This window comes from Homalodisca vitripennis, chromosome 1 (genome assembly GCF_021130785.1).
Source record: "Homalodisca vitripennis isolate AUS2020 chromosome 1, UT_GWSS_2.1, whole genome shotgun sequence".
NCBI lineage: Eukaryota > Metazoa > Arthropoda > Insecta > Hemiptera > Cicadellidae > Homalodisca > Homalodisca vitripennis.
Window position 1 is genome coordinate 68,018,654 of NC_060207.1, and position 22,048 is coordinate 68,040,701.

At 30.8% G+C, this 22,048-nt stretch overlaps 1 non-coding gene across 1 annotated transcript; it reads right to left on the reverse strand.

Annotated features, from left to right (window-relative positions):
* Nucleotides 1-21,467: 21,467 nt before the first annotated feature.
* Trnav-gac lies at nt 21,468-21,538 on the reverse strand. The gene has a single exon. It is a non-coding gene; the product is annotated as a tRNA-Val (tRNA).
* Nucleotides 21,539-22,048: the final 510 nt, after the last annotated feature.

Sequence of the window (22,048 nt, forward strand, 5' to 3'; positions counted from 1 at the left end):
CGTAAGACCTGATGTTCTTGTTTTTCCGTACTAGATCATTATTGCTTTTAAATTGTTAACAAAAGCAACGAGAAATTAATTGTAAATGTTTAGCTCAATAATGTCATATAGTATCTGCACTGTAGTACGTACGGTAATATATATCACAAACAAGTTTAATTGTTATTCTGATCATATTGAAATTGATAATTAGTAATTAAAAATACCATATTTTGAACTGGTGTATAGTAAAAACATATTGTTTGGTTTCTTTCTCTGCAATACATATTTAAGTGTTTTGGTGTTTAAGTAATTTTCATAGTGAAAAAGTATGAAAATATGAATAGCAATCTATTATGGTACGTAGTTGATATTAAATATATATCAACTAATGTGTAATATATGGTGTAATATATTATATGTGTACGGTAATAGTAGTATGATATAATAGGAACGATTATCTGTGTCACATTAATACCACGACACTATTATTTTTTTATTATTTTAAATTTCATACTTGTTTCAAAGTAATAGTATATTTTAAACTATGCGGCTCATAAAATTACCTTTACAAAAATTATTGTAGGAAACTATGTAAAATAAATAAAGAACTTTGGTAAAAATTACATTGGAAAGAGCATTTTATAATTAAATGCAATCCGGTTCATGTCCCTGTTTTGATTTTGAATCTGTTCCCATTGATACATCTGTTCCTATACTCTGAAGCACATTGATTGTGAAAACTTCATTCTACCTTCAAGACAAAGTAAATGTAGGAAACGTTTTAATCTCAATAACAATAATACCCAGTAACACCACGTGCCGAGACTTGAGTAGGTGTAAACTTTATCAGTGCCACTTGAAACTTTTCTGGAGATTCAATTACAGTTAAATGTATTGCGTTCCTTCTTTCTTGACAAAAGTTGAAAATATAAGCTTGCTAACTGTTGTTTTTCCAATAGTTGTTATACTTAAAAAAGGAACTTTAGTTTTGCAACTTTAATTTATACTTACTGAATCCAAATAAATTTATAATTCCTGGGTAAATATTTTAATTTAAAATTAAGTGTTCCTCTTAATATTTAAAAACGGATTAGCTAAGATATAAAGTGTTACTATGGTATATTATAGCTGAGAAACAATAACAAGTTTGTCAAACAAAGTGATTTTTACAATCATTCCAAACATTCCAATTTCTTAACTGGAATTTCAATAACTTACTGACTTTTACAACTATAATACAAACTCGTTTTATAATACATTTAAAACTTGTAAATAACATAATATATGTCTGTTAATTGTTTATAATAAATAAATATATTATAAACAATTATAACAACAAAATAATTTGTCGGTTAGTTGCTTTTATTAACCTTATCGTGAGCTTTACGTAAGCCTTAAATTCTACACACCGGTGATAAATCATTGGTATTCAATGTATGTACCTTGAATTAATTATACACTACACAAAACGAGATATTGTCATCCCTCATCCTTCAATAACTAATAGTAGCAATTATCAGTACAATCGTTGCTTCAAAGGTAATGACAGCCAGACTACCAATAGACTTGTCACTACACAGCTGGGGGATGTGAGAGGGTATAAATCCAGGCGCGTGTTGTTGACAGAAACACCAGTTTTGGGCGGGCTTTGTGTCCATTGCTCCGAGCCTCTGATATATGCATTGTTATCAATGTAATGATAGCAGTTCACTAATGCTGAGAGAGAATCCTTCACTACTCACACAAGATAAATTGCTTACAAAAAAACCTGTTTGCGAATCCAGACGAATGTCTTCTTTAATCACCTCTAGGACCACAGTTTCAGTATGAAATAAGCTGTGGCGTTGCACTTATAATTTAAAGATACTTTTTATTAGATAATTTTCACCAGCACTGCCTTAACAACGATATATTATATACAATATAGAATATACTATACAGAATATAGTAATTAATACATATACATACATATATAAGACATATATAGACAATATATATATATATATATATATATATATAAAACTGTTTATCAACCAAATTATGTATATATAATATATGTAACCAGAAATATATAATAATTAAAAGTAACTAAAACCCTCTAAAAAATCATTTTATTGACATACAAATGTTTCGGTTTTTAACCGTGTATGTCAATAAAAAGATTTTAAAAGTGTTTTAGTTACTTTTTATTACATTAATATATATATATATATATATATATATATATAACCCTATAAGTGGAGTTAATAAACATTATATATATATATATATATATATATATATGTATGTATGTATATATATATATATATATAAAATGCTATCTAGTATTAATTCATGTAAATTGTTCGTCATATGTGTTTTATATATTAAAAATTTTAGTATTTTATGAAAGGGTTCAATTACTTTTTATTAATGAAAACACATTTTTGTACAAAATACTACTTTCTACCTTTGCTTGTAGTTCTAATTTTCTACCTACTGTAAGACACATACATCATAATATGCAAATGCAATTTCGGAATATACCCCAAAAGTGGCGGATTGAAATTGGGAAAATAGTAATTTTTAGTCTTAATATCATTAGGGATGGTTGTATCTGGCGAATTATAAAATTGTTTTCTCAAGATCTATAATGAAGCTATAACAATAGTTGCTGTCTATATACTCTAGTCTCATGTGAAGGTAGTTTTTATCACTAAGGAAGTTACTTTTAATTTTTTAAGATTATTTATTTCTTATTTTATTTCACTATTTCTTGGATTAGGGTCTTTTATGCGATACCGAAACAATTGTTTTGTTGTTCGTTACCTGACGGAACGCAATGAATACGTTGTTTAAAAGACAATTTCTTCTCAATCTTGCGCCTATAGTATCAAAAATATAATTTGCAAGTGATGAGACATTATCTGTATTTTTACCTTAAGAAAATAAAAAAGATAAAAGTTCCAAAGAGACAGTTTTTGGTTTTAACATACTAAATTTACGAATAAGGCGACTATAAGTGAAACAGCTGCCAAGCTCCACATGTAATTCACGAATAAAATTGGGGAAAGGGAATAAATCTCAAATAAAAATTAACTATATAGCTCAGCTTGAAGATTGATTCGAAATGAGAAGTGTGTAGAAAGATGCAGTTGGATAGCAGGATAGAAGATGCAATGCAGGATAGAACTAGGGGAATAGTAATAAACTTCATGTTAAAGAGATCACTCGTTATTTGTATTTAGGGTTAATAGTATTAGTTCTATATAGCAAAATAATATAAAAATGTGTTTTAGGCTACTATCCGTATACTTATCTTTATTCATGATTAAAGACACTTTGAGGCAGTTTAAATCTTTACTTTTAGTAGACATTTTTTAATGAAAAATATTTCATATCAAATTGTTTCATCAATCAAAATCGCAACGTATATCCATAATATTTGTCACCAGAAATATTTATAAGTGAGAATAGACAATCTCCACCAGCACTGCCTTGACAACGACGTCTATGGTAAGGGGATTTTCACGCTCTAAGGCGTTATCAATTTCATATTAATCTACCTTCCAACTTTAAAGTTTTGAGCGAGATGTATCAAATGAAATTATTATGTAGGACATAATCAAAACCTACTGACTGGAGTTCGATCGTCATTTAACCGTAGCTGATTTTGAGACAGCTTTATAATTTAACTAATGTAACAAATCTTTGTACAAACTAGTTATGTCTAGACATGTTATAGGTGTTTTTCTTTTGTGTCTAGATGAAAGCAGCAATATTGTTTTTCTTTAATATTATTAAAAAACTTTTGTTCCACCGATATCCTCCCACGTTTGAGAAATATAACAGGAGTCTTCAGTCAATAACGGCAGATTTACTCTAAAAGGAAACGGTGGCTTAGAGAAGACGACTTTTAATCAGGTAAGTGTTTTTCCACCACTGGAAAAAAATTAATAAATACTGCATATTCAAATCGAATACGGTTCTGTAAGAAACTGTAATGTGCATTTACAAGATGTCTGCTTTGGATGTGGTGATTAGTTTAGCGTAGACTTAAAAGTTAAACTGGAGTTAACAGATTAAAAAGGGACATTAAAGTATGTTTTTGAGGGGATTCAATACTATGTATGCTTTGAAATCTCAACATCGCAAAATTATTCCTTCTGAAAATTAAATTTTATGAGAAATTAAAGTAGGAAAATAAGTTCCTGATTTGCACTGTTCGTGATTGACTTCAGGCGATTGCTTTGACCATTACAGATTTATGGCTGAATACCTGATAGTGGATATGGTGTTTCCTCTGCTTTTTTTCACTGACCCTTGTTTATACCTGGTAGATGAATTATTTTATATAAACAATAGCCCTAAGCAAATTTAGTTCCAAACAACTAATAATTCCTCGATAGCCAATTGAAATAATATGGTAAGATATAATGAATATGAAAAGGGATGACATGCAGAGAAAATTAGAAAAGATTACTGAAGATGAAATAGTAAAGTTTTAAGGTATATTCGGTTAAAATGTAGAAATGCAACGGACCGCAATGACCAGTTTACTGAAACTTGCAATAAAGAATAGTAGTCACGGGACTAGAATGATTGGACAGCGTATTGGATTTAATCCCGTTTTATTCATGCGAATACACTCTTTACGCTTGAATTATACTCGTCTTAAACTGCCTCGTCTTTACTTGTAAAGCAAATTAGAATTTGATTAAAATAAACAGTTACATTGTTTTGTAGAAAAACTAAGTTATCCGACACTCTTTGTACCTTTAAAATTGTGTGTAGTCGTGCCTTTGTTTAGTGTAGTTAGTCACTTTGGTCGTCTAACAACGTTAGATTACAAGAACGTGACAGTTTTAAATATAGTTTTGAGAATTGAAAGATGATCCAGCTCGCACGCGTGTGGGTATTGCATGAAGTCGATGAACAGTGAAAGGTAACCTAATAAATATACAAAGGTGACTCGTATGTCAACAGCTTTTGGAACGCTATAAAACCTATTTTCACTGCTATGAGAAGGAAGATAGGAAAGTTTTAGTAGTTAAGAAGTGATTTGTTTCGCTGACACCAAATGTAGGGACATTCATTATTATAAAACTTGATGTTGTCTATATATATAAGTAAAGTTATCTTCAATTTAAAATCTATAGGTAAAATTGTTCTTGAGATGGCAGACAGTTTGGCTACAATAAAAATATTTATCCTCTTAAGTGATGGTCGTTAATAAAACTTAGCTAATGAGTTCCCCATTTTAACACCGAGCCTTATAGAACACAGTGAGGAGCTGATAGAAGGGATTACACTACTAGCTCAAATATATCTGAGAAATCCTCAATTGTAGTGATGGTCTCCAATATAGGCATTAAGGTCTCAGCTTGCCAATAGTGTTTGTTTGTTTGCGAGACTACAATATATCTCGTGTAGGACTTGGCCCTGAGGTTTTGAGGTTACACAGTGAGCACCTGATTGAAGGGATTGTATTACTGGGCCGAATGGATCTGATGTAACCTCCATTATAGAGATGGTGGCAGTAGGTTTCAGCTAGCCTCTAGTTGATCATTTGTTACTCTACTAGATATCTCTTGTAGGGCTTGCCCCTGAGGGTTCTGAGGTTACACAGTGAACCCCTTGAATGAAGGGATTACATTACTGGGCCGAATGGGTCTCAGGTAACCTCCATTATAGAGATGGTGGCAGTAAGGTTTCAGCTAGCCTCTAGTTGATCATTTGTTACTCTACTAGATATCTCTTGTAGGGCTTGCCCCTAAGGGTTTCTGAGGTTACACAGTGAACCCCTTGAATGAAGGGATTACATTACTGGGCCGAATGGGTCACAGGTAACCTCCATTATAGAGATGATGGCAGTAAGGTTTCAGCTAGTCTCTAGTTGATCATTTGTTACTCTACTAGATATCTCATGTAGGGCTTGCCCCTGAGGTTTCTGAGGCTACACAATAATCAGCTGATTGAAGGCATTACATTACTGTCCTAATAGGTCTAAGGAAACCTCCATTAAAGAAATGGTGGTATTAAGGGCCCAGTTACCCTCTCTAGTTGTACTATTTGTGAGAATGAAATGTATCACTTGTTCGTATATCAATATATATATATATATATATATATATATATATATATATATATATATATATATATATATATATAAAATATATTATTGGATGACATCTGGAAATGTATTAAATGCAGTCAACTGTTATGCTCTACAATAGCAATGGTTTCTTTGCTTTACTTAACGACGATTATTTCTTTTATGATCCACAGTTAAAATATAAACATAATTGTAAAGTACTAAGGTTGACTACTTACTTAAATTCTAATTTACAAAAATTTAAACTATTTAAGATTCTGTCTTAAATTGTTAAGTTTCCAAATAGTAAATAAATTATTTAAAAAATGCTGTTCTTTCGCAATCAATTGTCTGTTACATGCAAATTGAATATCAAACCATTGGTACCTACAGAGTCCTTTCTGTATCGCTAATATAGAAAGATACTAAAGACGAAGCTTTTATACGTTTTAATAATATATTGAAATAATAATAAAAATAATAATAATCTTGTTAATTCATCGTTGGAGTTCCAATTACTTATGTGAAATACGCTATACATAAGCTTACATTTTCTATGTTTACACATGTTACAGGTGTCTTTATGTTTTTAGTAATATTATTACTATTCTCAATACTAGACCACATTATTATTCCCATTCCATGACTAAACCTGTAGGACTATAATGTCTATTATATACTTAAGCAGTTTATTAAAACATTGAACTCTGTAAAAGGGCCAATCCTCTTTATAAACATATTGATGTTGCTTATGAGATAATATTTTTATTGGAAGCTCAACGAGAGTTTGTATCTACATAAAATCCCAGACAATATCCTTAGTTGTGATACAGGTAAATACATCGTTTGTTAGTGACAAGAAATATTACGTTTTCAAAACTGTTTTATGTTTATTTTTGTTGCATCTCAATAAGAGTTATTCCACGCTTGACGCACTCTTCGTAATGCCATTGTTTACAGAACTATGATTACGTTATTGTATTATATAATGTATTATATAAAATAAAAGTCTGTTCTCTCAATTCTTAAGAAAGTATCCATACAATTAATCAATTAAAATCGTCCCAAAAATATATAGCTTCTAGAAAACAAATAATGAACATAATTATGTGTTGTATGAAACAAAGTTAAACCCTATTTCTTACATAAGGAAATTAATAAATAAAAATAAAACAAACAATTCCATGATTTAATATATTTTCACAAATATTTTTATATTTTTTACAAAATGTACAAGTATCTTTGTTTAAGTGTTAGTTAAAAAAGTTTAGTTACATTTTAAGCTACTTTGCTAAGTAAAACAATTATTCATGGTATGTATTTCGCATTAAGATGAGTCTGTAGATGTCAATAACATGTAAATATAAATATTTTCGAGTTCATGAACAAACCTGATTTTCATGTGGTAAACTGTAACATCACCATTATCCTTATATTCTAAACTATTTTTGATTACTGAATATACGTACGAATGTCAGGTTATGGTTCGGTCTTACATAACGAGTAACATTATTTGAACTTCAGAAATTACAATTCGCTTACAATCAACGTAAATCAGATTTTCGATGCTCATAATAAATCTTTTAAGCAATTGATTTGTTCATCCAGATGAACTAAACGTTATATTCATAATGAATTAATTTGTAATTAATTTAGTAACATATTAAAATAGTTCTTATAAAGTGTAACAAATTAGATAATTGTTCATATTAACTAACACAAATACATATTTATCTACAAAAAATATAAATAATGAATGAAATACGATTTATGTAAAATTAAAACTACTATTGTTGGTTATATAACAAACTAGGGACGTTTTATTTTTGACTATTATATTTTAATACTATAAGTATTGACACCAACAGAGTAATAAAAGTGATTTAGTTTGCACACACAGACTGAGACAAAGCATATGAAGATCTTCTTTTTAAGCTGTATTAATTTGAAACATAAAACAATTTCCATGTTAAAAATGTTTTAAATTAGGTACCTAAAATGAAAAAAAACTGTTTCAACGCTGAATTTCCATTTATCCATGATTTAATGAAAGAGTGATCCAGTCTTTTATACTTAAAGACATAATTAAATCTTTAGTTTCCTTTTTGATCAAGTATAAAAATACAATTATATAAAAATATAAATATATAATTTTGAACCTCATAAATATAATAGATTCCTGGAGCAATTGGGTATAAATTTAAAAATAATGTAGTCATTTATCACTACCCTTTTCCAATGTAGGCATCACCTTACAAACACACATTTCCTGCTGTTGGTAGATCACCAAATTTTAAATCAACCTTTTATTGATTCCCTAGTTCCTTTCACATGAAACGTATTATAAAAGTACTTATTATTTTCCCAACTCAGGTATTAGAAAAATAATATTTTTAATATTTGTTTGATAAGTGGTGATTTTAATGTTTAATTTAAAATAATTTAAAACGAATTAAATTAAAATTATTAACATTCAAGTAATTCTATGATTGCAACTCGCACACGCTACAAACTCATGCCTATCAATGCTTGGTAATTTTTCAGAGTTGTACATCGGCATAATCCAAGTTCCTCATGAAGTTAATACGTAAACACGTTTAAAAATGTCTTAAACTTTAAGTAAATATAACCAAAATAAAAAATTGTACGTATTGCTTTTAGCAAAAGTTAACATTTGAAATGTTAATACCAGTGGATTGTAGATTAGACATAGTGTCGCAGATTTATAGCTATTTTACACACATAATAATTATATATGTTACTACAATAGCAATAAATGTCATTAGTGTGTGTAGGTTATACAACTTTACGTAGCTTTCCCACACAGTCATCGTACTAACGCACAAGTAGGTGACACACGAGTGAGTAAAGATATGAAAACTTACGCCCTTAGTTTGATTATATTTTACTACACTCAGCTGTAGTGCATATAATATGACGTTAATAAAGTATTATTAATAAACCTACTTACTAATTCACAAGTAGGTGACAAACGAGTGAGTAAAGATATGAAACTTACGCCATTAGTTTGATTATATTTACCACATTCAGCTGTAGTGCATATAATAATAATAATAATTTTATTGCTTTAGAACATGTTCATGTTATAGCAATTGTCAAAGAAGAAAATAAGCTAAAATTTTGGATTCATACATGACATCTAGGTTACTTTCGTACATACAATTTATTCCATCCATCCTACTGCTCATTCATTCGAATTTCCCACTCTAGCACTAGCGTCAGTCAGCCAATTATGTGGTCACCCAAACATGTGCCATGAACTCGTCTGTATTGTAAAAAGCTTCTGAGAGCAATGCACTTTTCAGACGAGTTTTAAATGCCTTAGGCATTGCGGCACTTTTTATGAAATTTGGCAGTTTGTTGACAAAACTGAGCTCCTGCCTGAGAAGTTAGACGCTCATGTACTACCGTCCTGTGTCTCCCAGTTCGGTAGTTGTCCCTGCCTCTAGTCTCATATGAGTGTATATCACTACCTCTGATGAGATTGCATTTTGATTTGAAAAACATAGACGTCTCTAGAATGTAGAGGCAGGGTAATGTCAACAGTTTCAGTTTTCTGAATGCTGGTCTGCACGACTCTCTCCATTGTAGTTTTTGCAATTGTTTCAAACGGCTGTTTTTGGAGTGTAAACACTCTAGAGAAATGTGTATTTGCACAGCCTCCCCACAAGACCACTCCGTATGACAGGTGGGGGTATATCAATCCATAGTACGCCGTCATCAGTACCTGAGTTGGGCAGTATTTGGATAGATGCCTCAAAACCTAAATGCCTGAGGACAAATTTTGAACAAACGTTGTCTACATGACTATCCCATGTCAACCCTCGATCAGGTGTATATCAAGGAATTTAGTCGAGTAGACTTCTTCGATCTCAGTCTCCTCCAACATCACTATAGGACTTTGATCAGAGACGGTCGGCCGCAAAACGAAATTGAATAAACACCGATTTTGACGGGTTTGTTTTAAGATTGAGCTCATTGAAATGTTGAATTAAGTTGTTAAGCTCAGTGAATGTTGTCATTTCAGGTTGTGTGTTTGATTTTTCTTTGAAACAGAGAGAGTCGTGTCATCGGCATACTGGACTATTCGTCCTTGATGCAAAGATGAGCCATCATCGTTGACATACAATAGGAAAAGTAGCGGACTGAGAATGGAGCCCTGAGGAATCACCACAACCAGCTCACCCCCCTCCGACCGTACGTCAGAAATTTTTACGAATTGTGTTCTATTACTGAGATACATTCAAAGCCACAAGAGTGGAACACCTCGTATCCGTAATATACTCCAGTCTGTGAATATTAATATGACATTAATAAAGTATTATTTAATAAAACCTACTTACTAACGGACAAGTAGGTGACATACGAGTGAAGTAAAGATATGAAACTTACGCCCTTAGTTTGATTATATTTACTAACTCAGCTATAGTGCATATAATATGACGTTAATAAAGTAATCATTAATAAACCTACTTACTAACGCACAAGTAGGCGACACACGAGTGAGTAAAGATATGAAAGTTACACCCTTAGTTTGATTATATTACTACACTCAGCTGTAGTGCATCTAATATGACGTTAATAAAGTAATTATTAATAAACCTTCTTACTAACGCACAAGTAGGTGACATAACGAGTGAATAAAGATATGAAATTTACACCCTTAGTTTGATTATATTTACCACATTCAGCTGTATGCATATAATATGACGTTAATAAAGTATTATTAATAAACCTACTTACTAACGCACAAGTAGGTGACATACGAGTGAGAAACGATATGAAACTTACACCCTTAGATTAGATTATATTTACCACATTCAGCTTGTAGTGCATATAATATGACGTTAATAAAGTATTATTAATAAACCTACTTAGTAACGCACAAGTAGGTGACATACGAGTGAGTAAAGATATGAAACTTACACCCTTAGTTTGATTATATTTACAACACTCAGCTGTAGTTAATATAAAATGACGTTAATAAAGTACTATTAATAAACCTACTTACTAACGCACAAGTAGGTGACATACGAGTGAGTAAAGATATGAAACATTACGCCATTAGTTTGATTATATTTACCACATTCAGCTGTAGTGCATATAATATGAGTTAATAAAGTAATTATTAATAAACCTACTTAGTAACGCACAAGTAGGTGACATACGAGTGAGTAAAGATATGAAACTTACGCCTTTAGTTTGATTATATTTACAACACTCAGCTGTGTGATATCTGATATACTTAGTAGCAGGTATCAGCGGCTTCGCGCGCAATTTTTCAGGTTTTGCACCTGCATGAGCACCTCTGGTTAGAATGAATTTTACTTTTGACATCAATGTTGGGTTTTTCTTCTTCCCTCGGTCAATAACATATGTTAAGAAGTGTATATTTTGTGATAAATGTAATTCTTCTAATCTATGTATTATTATTCCATAGTTAATTTTCTGTCTTTCCCGCTCAAGAAAATTAATATACATACACAGCTCTGAGAAGCCTACTTTTGTCAAATGATAACTAATTTACGATTCATAATTAGTAAAATTTAGATTACATTGTCTCCTACATCTCCATATCTAGCAGTTACCCGCTACTTTGCACGCAATTTAGAAGGTGTTGCACGTGTATGACCACTGCTAGATCATGTGAATTTTATTTGTGACATCACTGTTTACATTTTATTTCTCTTTTTAATTATTTTAGACTTTTTAATAAACTCATTTATTATTTAAGGAACGGCTCCCTCATTATTTTGAAAAAGAAGTAAATCACTAGCTTGTTCGAAATCTCTTCGATTATACAGATGATTTAGAATGCAGGTATAAGTTTACAGATTATAATGTTTACTCATGTTTAATCATAACTCATGTTTAACTTATGTTTAATCATAATGTTTACAGATTATGAAGACAAATAGTAAATGTATTATATTTATACTTTTCAGGTGTTATGGCACGTGTGTAAATATTAAAGCTTTGCAAGTAATTTGTACCATAATTTTGTATTAACATGCCGTTTTTAGTTTGTTCTTGATAAAAAACAATAAAGTTCTTAATTCTTAATTCAACTCACTCACATCTGGTTATTATTTTATTTCTACTGAAAGAATGATGAAGCAGTTATAAAAATAAAATACATATGCGCTTTCTACTTTATTTCAAAATAAGATTGAAATGAACCAGTTTTGATTGGTATTTATTCAAATTCAAACTGTTTTATTCCATAATAATCGAGTAACATATAAAGAATAATACAAAAGTCCTTATTATTAAACATAAATAATGCATTAAAAATTATTTTATTAAATTAGAATTTGTCACAGATTTACTAAAAGTGGGATGAATGAAAAGATCATATATTTTATAGGGTCTACAGAACGAAGTTTATTTGTTTTTCGGAAGTTTGACTTAACAGATACTATCCGAGGGTACTGACCGAGTTACGTTCACTCCACCACACTTCAACTTAACGACAGCGGCCGACGTTATCATTCCCCCCAACATCGTTGTCAAAGTTCTCCTTTACCATAAAAATCTATCGGTGGGTTTAGGTCTATAAAGTTCTATATTCGCGCACTGAAATGTGTTCAACTTTTCTAGTAAAGCCGATTTCAGTTTAACAGTAGTTTATGATTACAATAAGGAATATGAAAGTGTTAGAACAAAAGAAACGTGGTTGAATACTTATTTAGAGTAATTAATATAACAGTAGTTATGATTACATATAACAGTTAAAGCTAAATATTGGCTTAGAGTTAGTGAAGTTTGTCACTAGAGGGGGCTGAAAATTTCGTTTCTATCTGTCTGTCTGTATGCCTAATTTTCCGCACGATAGGTTTGAAGTTATGCGCAAAGTTTTATTTATACGATAGATAGTACTGAATTCGATGCTGGTGCTTGTTACTGGGATTTGGCTGATCGTTAAAATATTATTACATTGGTCTTACTAGTAACCGTGATGGCAACAAGAAAATAACAGAATTTTTAAATTAGAAAACATTTTGAGTATAATCATATGACATTTTAAAGTTTAATATATTACTACATATAATTTATTCTGTAAGTAAATTGTAGAAGGTATCCCTATAAGAGAGTGAGAGGATTTTATTTCAGCGCACACTTAATTCGTACCTTCCCTACCTTACCAGAAATTTAATATATTTTATTGTGGCGTTAAATTTTTACCAATATCTGGCCCATTACTGAGCTCCTTTGTTAAAATCAACAAACTAGCCTGGACAATTTGGGTCCTGAGGCTGTCAGGAGTCTATTGGCTGGGGCGGAACCCCGGCCTATATTGACCAACGATCCTATTTATTTCATTGTGAAACCATACTCATCAGTGAGGATTGACCATTTCACCTACTCTCCCTATCGATCCGACACACCTTGCTCTTGGCCCAAACTGACCTCAGTGTACGATCAAACAGTGAAGTATCTATATACATCTTGCGCGACTTATTGGGCCACAACTCCAATTGTCACCAATTTCAGAGTCATTTAATAACTTAAATTCTTGGTTTAGTTTTTTTTTTTAATATTCATCATTTTAAGTTTTTTTTATAAATTTTGACATTTTAGCCATTTTCACCAGTATTTAATTTGATCTAGAATTAATTTTATTTTTTGCATTTAAAGTTTTTAAAGTAAAATTATAAATTGACTAAAGTATAGATTGGGATTTGTAAATAAGCTTGTAAAGTATTTTGTTGAAGAATTTTAAGTTGAATATTATTACTAAAAGATATCTTTATTTCGGAACATAATCAGAATCTTTACTTAGTTTTTTTTGTGTGAATAAAATTGTTTTTCACAACAAGAAGCATTGAAAAAGCTTTTTGAACAATACGTATATGGGTTTCTTGTTCATAATTAAACAATTAAGAATGAAAATTAGTTATTATTTCACATCATGTCGTTAGTTTGTTTTCATTGATTTTTGTTCAATATTAAACGTGACTTTTTAATGTAAAGTACAGACATTACCAATATGTGACGTTGTTTAACGCATCACGTAATTAACAAATCCTGTAACCACTTCTTTATGCAAGGCGCGCTAATATTTAGTTCTGAGTAAGAAAATATTTGAGGGTATTGCATATTTTAATCTTCTTGATAAAATAATTATATACTCGATAGTATTAGCCTCCAATCCAAGAGTATCAGACCATATTCACTTTACCGCCACGCAAATCAGCTGTTGAATTTGAGAAGGTACTTTGAGGAAGTGAAGGGAATCAATATTGATAAAAAGTTTTAATAATATAAAATATAAATATATGTTTTTCAGACTACTTTTTATTACAAAGCTATATTTAATATTTAAGTGACTTATATTCAAGGCCTCCTTGTATTTGTTACTAATTGTCAAACTAGGGTATGCATCCATTACAGCAAAACTATTCCTTTCCATAAGCTTCCTTCATCCAGTTGATAATGTACCATTGCCTCTATTTAAAATGGTTTGATAGCATACATCTAATTCTTTCAGGCAATATAACATTTGTAAACTTTGAATAGTTACATTTTTTGCTTACTTGATCAGGAGAGTGTTTCACTCTCAAACACAAAAATTAAAGTAACTAAAATAAATACTTTTTTAATTACAAAAAAAACAACGTACAATACAAAAAACGTTACAATACAATACATTACTTACAATATTGGATCTTTAAAAGTAGTCCATTTTTGCAATTTTAAAAGAACTGTCCTTAAATAATTTAACAAATGTAATATTGGCTCTACATTGAATAAACTACCTACCGAGATTGACTAGTACAGATAAATCACGTCGACTCAGTAATTTCTAGTGTTTTGCTTCAGTCCTAAAGTTAATTAATTACTTAACGATGATGATCTTTTATATAATAAATATAGGTTCCAATAATGATACCAAAGTTACTTCCATGCATTTTTTACGGATTTGTGTAAGGCAGTAGCAATTGGATAGAGTTTAACGTTTAGTTATAGTTAATTTTATAATTCTATTATTATTCTTTTAGTAGTAATATTACATGTTGACTAATCTGCTCTCGTTTTCACTGTGTATAAAATTGCCAAGGAAAAGATGAAACAATCTGGATTATAAATAAAATGTAATTTAAAAGTACTAAGAATGAATGAATAAAACTAAAGAATCTATAACTCAAAACAGATGTTAAAGTCTATGCAAATCTTTAGTTCATTACGTAAATTCTTACTCAAATCATTGCGAGTGAGGGCTAAATTATTAAACTGAAAGATGTCTATGTATTTTCTATTCCACCTGGTCATATTCGAGCTGAATTACGTGATTGAGCTAGCGTATAATATGATAACTAATCTCTCAGAGTACACACATTCTCGGGTTCAAACTCCGTATTAAATCACATTACATGTTTTGCATTATTGAACTTAACAATTTCCACCTAAAGATAAAAGAGTATAGCTGTCTCTCTTTCCAATTATCTCCTCAATTGCTTTTCATTGTACCATAATTGCACTGTTTGTAGATATAATTAATAATGCCACAAAATATACTGTGTAAATATACTAATGTACCAATACTAAATTTGTCCCTTTATGATTTTTATATCCTTAAATGAAAGTAGTCTTATTTGTGTAGCAGTAAGATTACATAATTTTATTCATAATGCACCTGGAGCACTAAGATAAACTATATTCTACATTTCTAGCTTATTGACTCAAGAGATAAATGTATAATGAATTTAGTAATAACTAACAATGCGAGATTTTAATTAGAATATTTATAAGTACTTCACAATTTAATGGTTTTAATCTGCTAGATAAGAAAAAGGTCTATCAAACACTCGGGAACAGGAAAAGAGGAAAGAAACAGAGCAAGAAGATAAACTGATCCTTTAACGACTATAAAGCAGCTGAGTCCCGCCGGCCTTTATCGCTTTTCTTAGATAACTGTTATCATCTTCACAAATATTACTGGAAGATGGATCATCAATTTCAAATAAAGAAAACAGATGCTTATTTCTAAAAATGAAAAAGTAAATCCCTATATAAATTGAATTAAAATTTTGTTATTAAACGTTTGTACATACGTATATTATATATAAAAATAAACAAGAAATTAAAGCCATATTAATTGTATTTTTTATATATATTTTACTCTATGTGTTTCGATATTAACAAACTATTGTTCCACTAAGAAGTCATTTTAAATTTTAATAATTATTGGCATCTTCTTATCTCAACAATAGTAAAAAACAGCATTCTTACCTTGAATTTTCATTTATTGGAATACATTCATTTATTTCAGATTCTCTAGGAATCTGTTTTAATATGGTATATATAAAATAATATACATAAAACGAAAAATTTTGTTTTTGACTTAGTATACATAATATGCATCATAAAACGTGAAGTAATCTCTGTACTTATTTAAGGTATAATAATATATTTTTATTTTTCCATTGGTATCTCGTTTTATTTTTTTCTGGAATAAATGAAAAAATCTTTGTGTGTGTATATCATTATTTATGTCCATTTTAACGCACTCCCTGGTTATATATTTTCAATTTCATAGTGTATTTGTACACAAACTAAATAATATTGTATTAACACACGCTTTTATGCAGTTTGATGAAGTATGATTTTGGTTTTTATGAAAAAAAAAAAAAAAAAAAAAACAATTAGTACTTCTGTGCTTAGAAAAATAGGTTGCAACATATATGTTAACAACAAAATTTAAAATCCTTGATTAAAATGATAATGAATAATAAAAAATAAATATAAATTATTAAAATTATTATTTTTGTTTGCGACATACTTTAAAACCAAATTAACAAGTACTTTTAGATAAATAGTTTATTACTAAAATAGGTTATTTTCTTAATGATAAGTTTCTGCCAATGGTATCACGATTCGCTCGAATATTTTAAGCAAATATTAGCGTTATTAGGCTAAGTGAGCCACGTTAAACGCTTAGTGAACACTATAACTAGACGTTGATTGATTGACTCTGTAGTAGATTTAGTTTGAAAACCATTAGTGTAATTGTCAATTATTTTACACAATCAATGTTGTTTCATAGTCCATGGATTAACCATGAGTGAAGGAGTAAAATCCTACAAGATAGTAAACAAAAATTTATATCTGAGATATTTATTTTGTATTTCTTTTTTGTGTAGTACCTAGTGTACAATATAAATAATTACAACAATTCTCTATAGTTTTCATATTTGTTGGAAATACATTAAAATCTTACATTTTGTTATTTTTACTATAAAGTTAGTTGAGTTACAACAATATATAAATTGTATAAACAAACTTAAACATTTTATATATCAAGCTAGAAATTGTATAGGTTTATAGCAGGTCATAATGATTAATTCTTATTGTTAATTGTTGTTACAGAATTTACTTAGCAAAATATTGAAAATACATTAAGTTTTAATCATATTTAAGTGTTTCCTTTTCCAAATAATGCGGAATCGTTAAAACATGAATAAAATATGCACGTTTAACTGTTACATATTGAACGTAGTTTTGTATGTTTCTAATACCTAAGTATAGAAATTACTTAAATTTATGGCGATTTAATAAAATGTTTAATTCTTTAAGGATACATAAAGCTTTCCTTTCCAGAGATTCCCCAGATTACAATATATGAGGCATTAGGATTAAATGAACTAGTTAATATATAATGATTAAGTGTTCATGTTTAGAACTCATACGTACAATACTAAATCATTTTACATCAATTTACAGAAAATTTGGGTAAAGATATAACAAGTTAATATTTTAAGACTAAAAAATACAGGAAACCCAAAAATTTATATATTTTAATATATAACGATGTAACTATACTAATAGGCTTGTAAAGCTTTATATCAAATAGTGTCTCAGGGGTACTAAATATAACAATTTTATAAAGAAAACATAACGTTACAGCACGCGTGATAACTTCTACAAGGGTTCATTTAACAATTTATTTGTAAATATGTCGTTTCTATAAATCTATCAATTCATAAAGTGTGTTTATACAATTCGCACTTGTCCAATAACAATCGAGCTTGGTATTGGAAAGCTATAACAAAGACAACAGCGGCAGTAAAGTAGCCGCTAGCTACTTCTCTTTAGGAGACAATCTTCTTTTCCCATATCCTACAATAGGTGAATGTTATGTTTTTGTTTTATCGTAAATGTTTACATTTTTATTAGTAATGTAATGTACAGGCATCTTTTCGAACGCACTTTTGAGGTAGTTTTTTGTAAAAAGCAATTAACTTTTATAAGTCCGTCTATATTATAGGTTATGTTATATTATTTTCAATGTTTACAACGTTTTCACATTTACTAAACTTTATTTTTTGAAAAATCCACAAGTCACCCCAGGAGACAATTCTCTAAATTTAATTTAGTTTATATCGTCATTTTAACAAATTGTAGCTTTAAAAATAGTCACCCAATAATATTTTGAATTTGACCTATCCTGACATTTCCTATTTCCAAAACTAGTATCAGAAATCGAAAAAGTGGCTTTCATTTTTAGATAGATTTTTAAAAAAGATTTTTAGAAAGTCACCTTTCCATCTGATATTATTAAAGTATTAAAAATTTGATATTTAATTCGATTATAGACTATATGTTACTGAAGCATATGTTATATTTAGTTCTCTTGTCATCTTGTATCTTTAACCTAATCATTCATCAATTATGATTTAAGGTGGTTTTAAGTTAAAACTGTTGAAAATAACTTAAGTAAAGACGGATAATTCAAGTAACCCGCTGTAACACAGTGAACCTCGAGGAGTCTGGCCCTAAACAAAAAAACTAAACTTTGTTCTCTGCGCTCCCCTTTCTTTGCTGTTTCGGACTGAGATCTTTTTGAAGCATTATTCTAAATCAAAATCTGGTTGCTGATACCGCCATTTCATCAAAAATTACGCTTATTCGAAATTAAAGCTAATAAAATTGTCTACAATTTTTATATTTATAGTTCTTTTACTATCTGTTACCATAAATGACATACACGTTCTCGTAAATAGGTATGACACTCTTAAACCTCTTTCCCAACACATTTATTCACCGAATTCCGCGAATTTTCCCAAAATGCCGCCTCCAATGCCGCGAATTTGGATTTTACAGAAAGTTATGGAGAATTATATTTACTTGAAGATAACTTAGTATTTCACTTTTTCGTACTAATTTAATAGAAAATATTAAGAGACTTAAAGATTTGCAATGAAGTGGGCAATTTTGATAGGAAACAGCACTTAGTACCAAACACTATTTTCTGTACACATTCAATTCCTTCTGAATTATAGTACTTAATCTTCAGTACAATGTGAGGAGAGAAAGAAGAATATATGGAGATGAAGAGTCCAATAACAAGAGAGAGATGGAGGATCATTCTAATCCCAAAGTGGCTTCTATTTAGATTCAATATAGTAAATCAATGAGTAAAATCTCTCAATAAGTTAACAAATGTTTTAATCATAAAATTAAGTAGATAATAAGCGGTAACATTGCTTCGAATTACTCACGTCCGGAGTAACCACTGCGTTCATTCAGTGTTGTAGATGTTTGGAGCAGGATGGATCTGGTTCTGAAATCTCCCGGGTATCCCATTTGGTCCCCTGAATGCGCTAAACCACACAGAATTGGACTGTTGAGTTATATAAGCTTAGCTAATGCATTCTACTCGTCCTCGCCTGGATGTGATACCCCATCAGCAGCATTCCCCAAGAATAACCTAAGATTTGTCAACTATTAAAGAAGGATGGTGTGATGGTAGTAATATGCTGCTGAAGTTTTCAACAGTTGTTCAGCCACTCACAAGCAGATTTCAGAGCAGAGAAACAACTTTTTCCCTGGTTGTCTGGTACCCCGAAGTAAGAAAAGTTTCTTAAAAAATACCGCCACGTCGTATTCGTTAAGTCTGTGACGAAATTAAGAAGACCTACACTATCCAAGTGATATGGTTGTCGGTGTACTACTTACAGATACGATAGTAGTTGGCCAATACCAGGTTACACCCAACGGAATGTGGGTGGGAGCCCACTGCAATGTACTGCTTTATATCTATTACAATACAAGATCCAGTAGCTCCAGACTCGGAATTTGAATCCAATGTTGTATAAGTTTTGAGGCATCCGCACTGTCAAGCAATGTTTTTTTTTACTTAATCTTATCATCAAACAAATTTGTGGCCTATGTTAACTTGAAAGCGTTAATGTATTATTTTAATCGTAATTTACACTTCATACTATTTACGAACGAGCGCGCGCGCGCGCGCACACACACACTCACACACACACACACACACACACACACACACACACACACACACACACACACACACATATATATAATTTCAATAAATATTGAATCGCAAAAAGCACTTGCTCCGCCGGGACTCGAACCCGAATCTCTCACTTGCCGGGTGAATGTGCTACCATTACACCACAGAGCCCTCACTTTTTACGATTCAATTATTTAGTATTTGGCCGTTTCTTTAACATATGTGTTTAAATAGCCAAAACTAACATATGATCGGAAGACCAAATACTTGTCAAATGACTTCTGTTTACATTCATTAAATTTGTATAACTGGCAATAGCCTAATTTAATTTCAATAAATATTGAATCGCCAAAAGCACTTGCTCCGCCGGGACTCGAACCCGGATCTCTCACTTGCAGGGTGAATGTGCTACCATTACACAACAGAGCCCTCACTTTTTACGATTCTATTATTTAGTATTTGGCCGTTTCTTTCACATATGTGTTTAAATAGCCAAACTAACATATGATCGGAAGACCAAATACCTGTCAAATGACTTCCGTTTACATTCATTAAATTAGTATAACTGGCAATAGCCTAATTTAATTTCAATAAATATTGAATCGCAAAAAGCACTTGCTCCGCCGGGACTCGAACCCGGATCTCTCACTTGCCGGGTGAATGTGCTACCATTACACCACAGAGCCCTCACTTTTTACGATTCAATTATTTAGTATTTGGCCGTTTCTTTAACATATGTGTTTTAAATAGCCAAACTAACATATGATCGGAAGACCAAATACTTGTCAAATGACTTCTGTTTACATTCATTAAATTTGTATAACTGGCAATAGCCTAATTTAATTTCAATAAATATTGAATCGCCAAAAGCACTTGCTCCGCCGGGACTCGAACCCGGATCTCTCACTTGCAGGGTGAATGTGCTACCATTACACAACAGAGCCCTCACTTTTTACGATTCTATTATTTAGTATTTGGCCGTTTCTTTCACATATGTGTTTAAATAGCCAAACTAACATATGATCGGAAGACCAAATACCTGTCAAATGACTTCCGTTTACATTCATTAAATTTGTATAACTGGCAATAGCCTAATTTAATTTCAATAAATATTGAATCGCAAAAAAGCACTTGCTCCGCCGGGACTCGAACCCGGATCTCTCACTTGTCGGGTGAATGTGCTACCATTACACCACAGAGCCCTCACTTTTTACGATTCAATTATTTAGTATTTGGCCGTTTCTTTAACATATGTGTTTAAATAGCCAAACTAACATATGATCGGAAGACCAAATACTTGTCAAATGACTTCTGTTTACATTCATTAAATTTGTATAACTGGCAATAGCCTAATTTAATTTCAATAAATATTGAATCGCAAAAAGCACTTGCTCCGCCGGGACTCGAACCCGGATCTCTCACTTGCAGGGTGAATGTGCTACCATTACACAACAGAGCCCTCACTTTTTACGATTCTATTATTTAGTATTTGGCCGTTTCTTTCACATATGTGTTTAAATAGCCAAACTAACATATGATCGGAAGACCAAATACCTGTCAAATGACTTCCGTTTACATTCATTAAAGTTGTATAACTGGCAATAGCCTAATTTAATTTCAATAAATATTGAATCGCAAAAAGCACTTGCTCCGCCGGGACTCGAACCCGGATCTCTCACTTGCCGGGTGAATGTGCTACCATTACACAACAG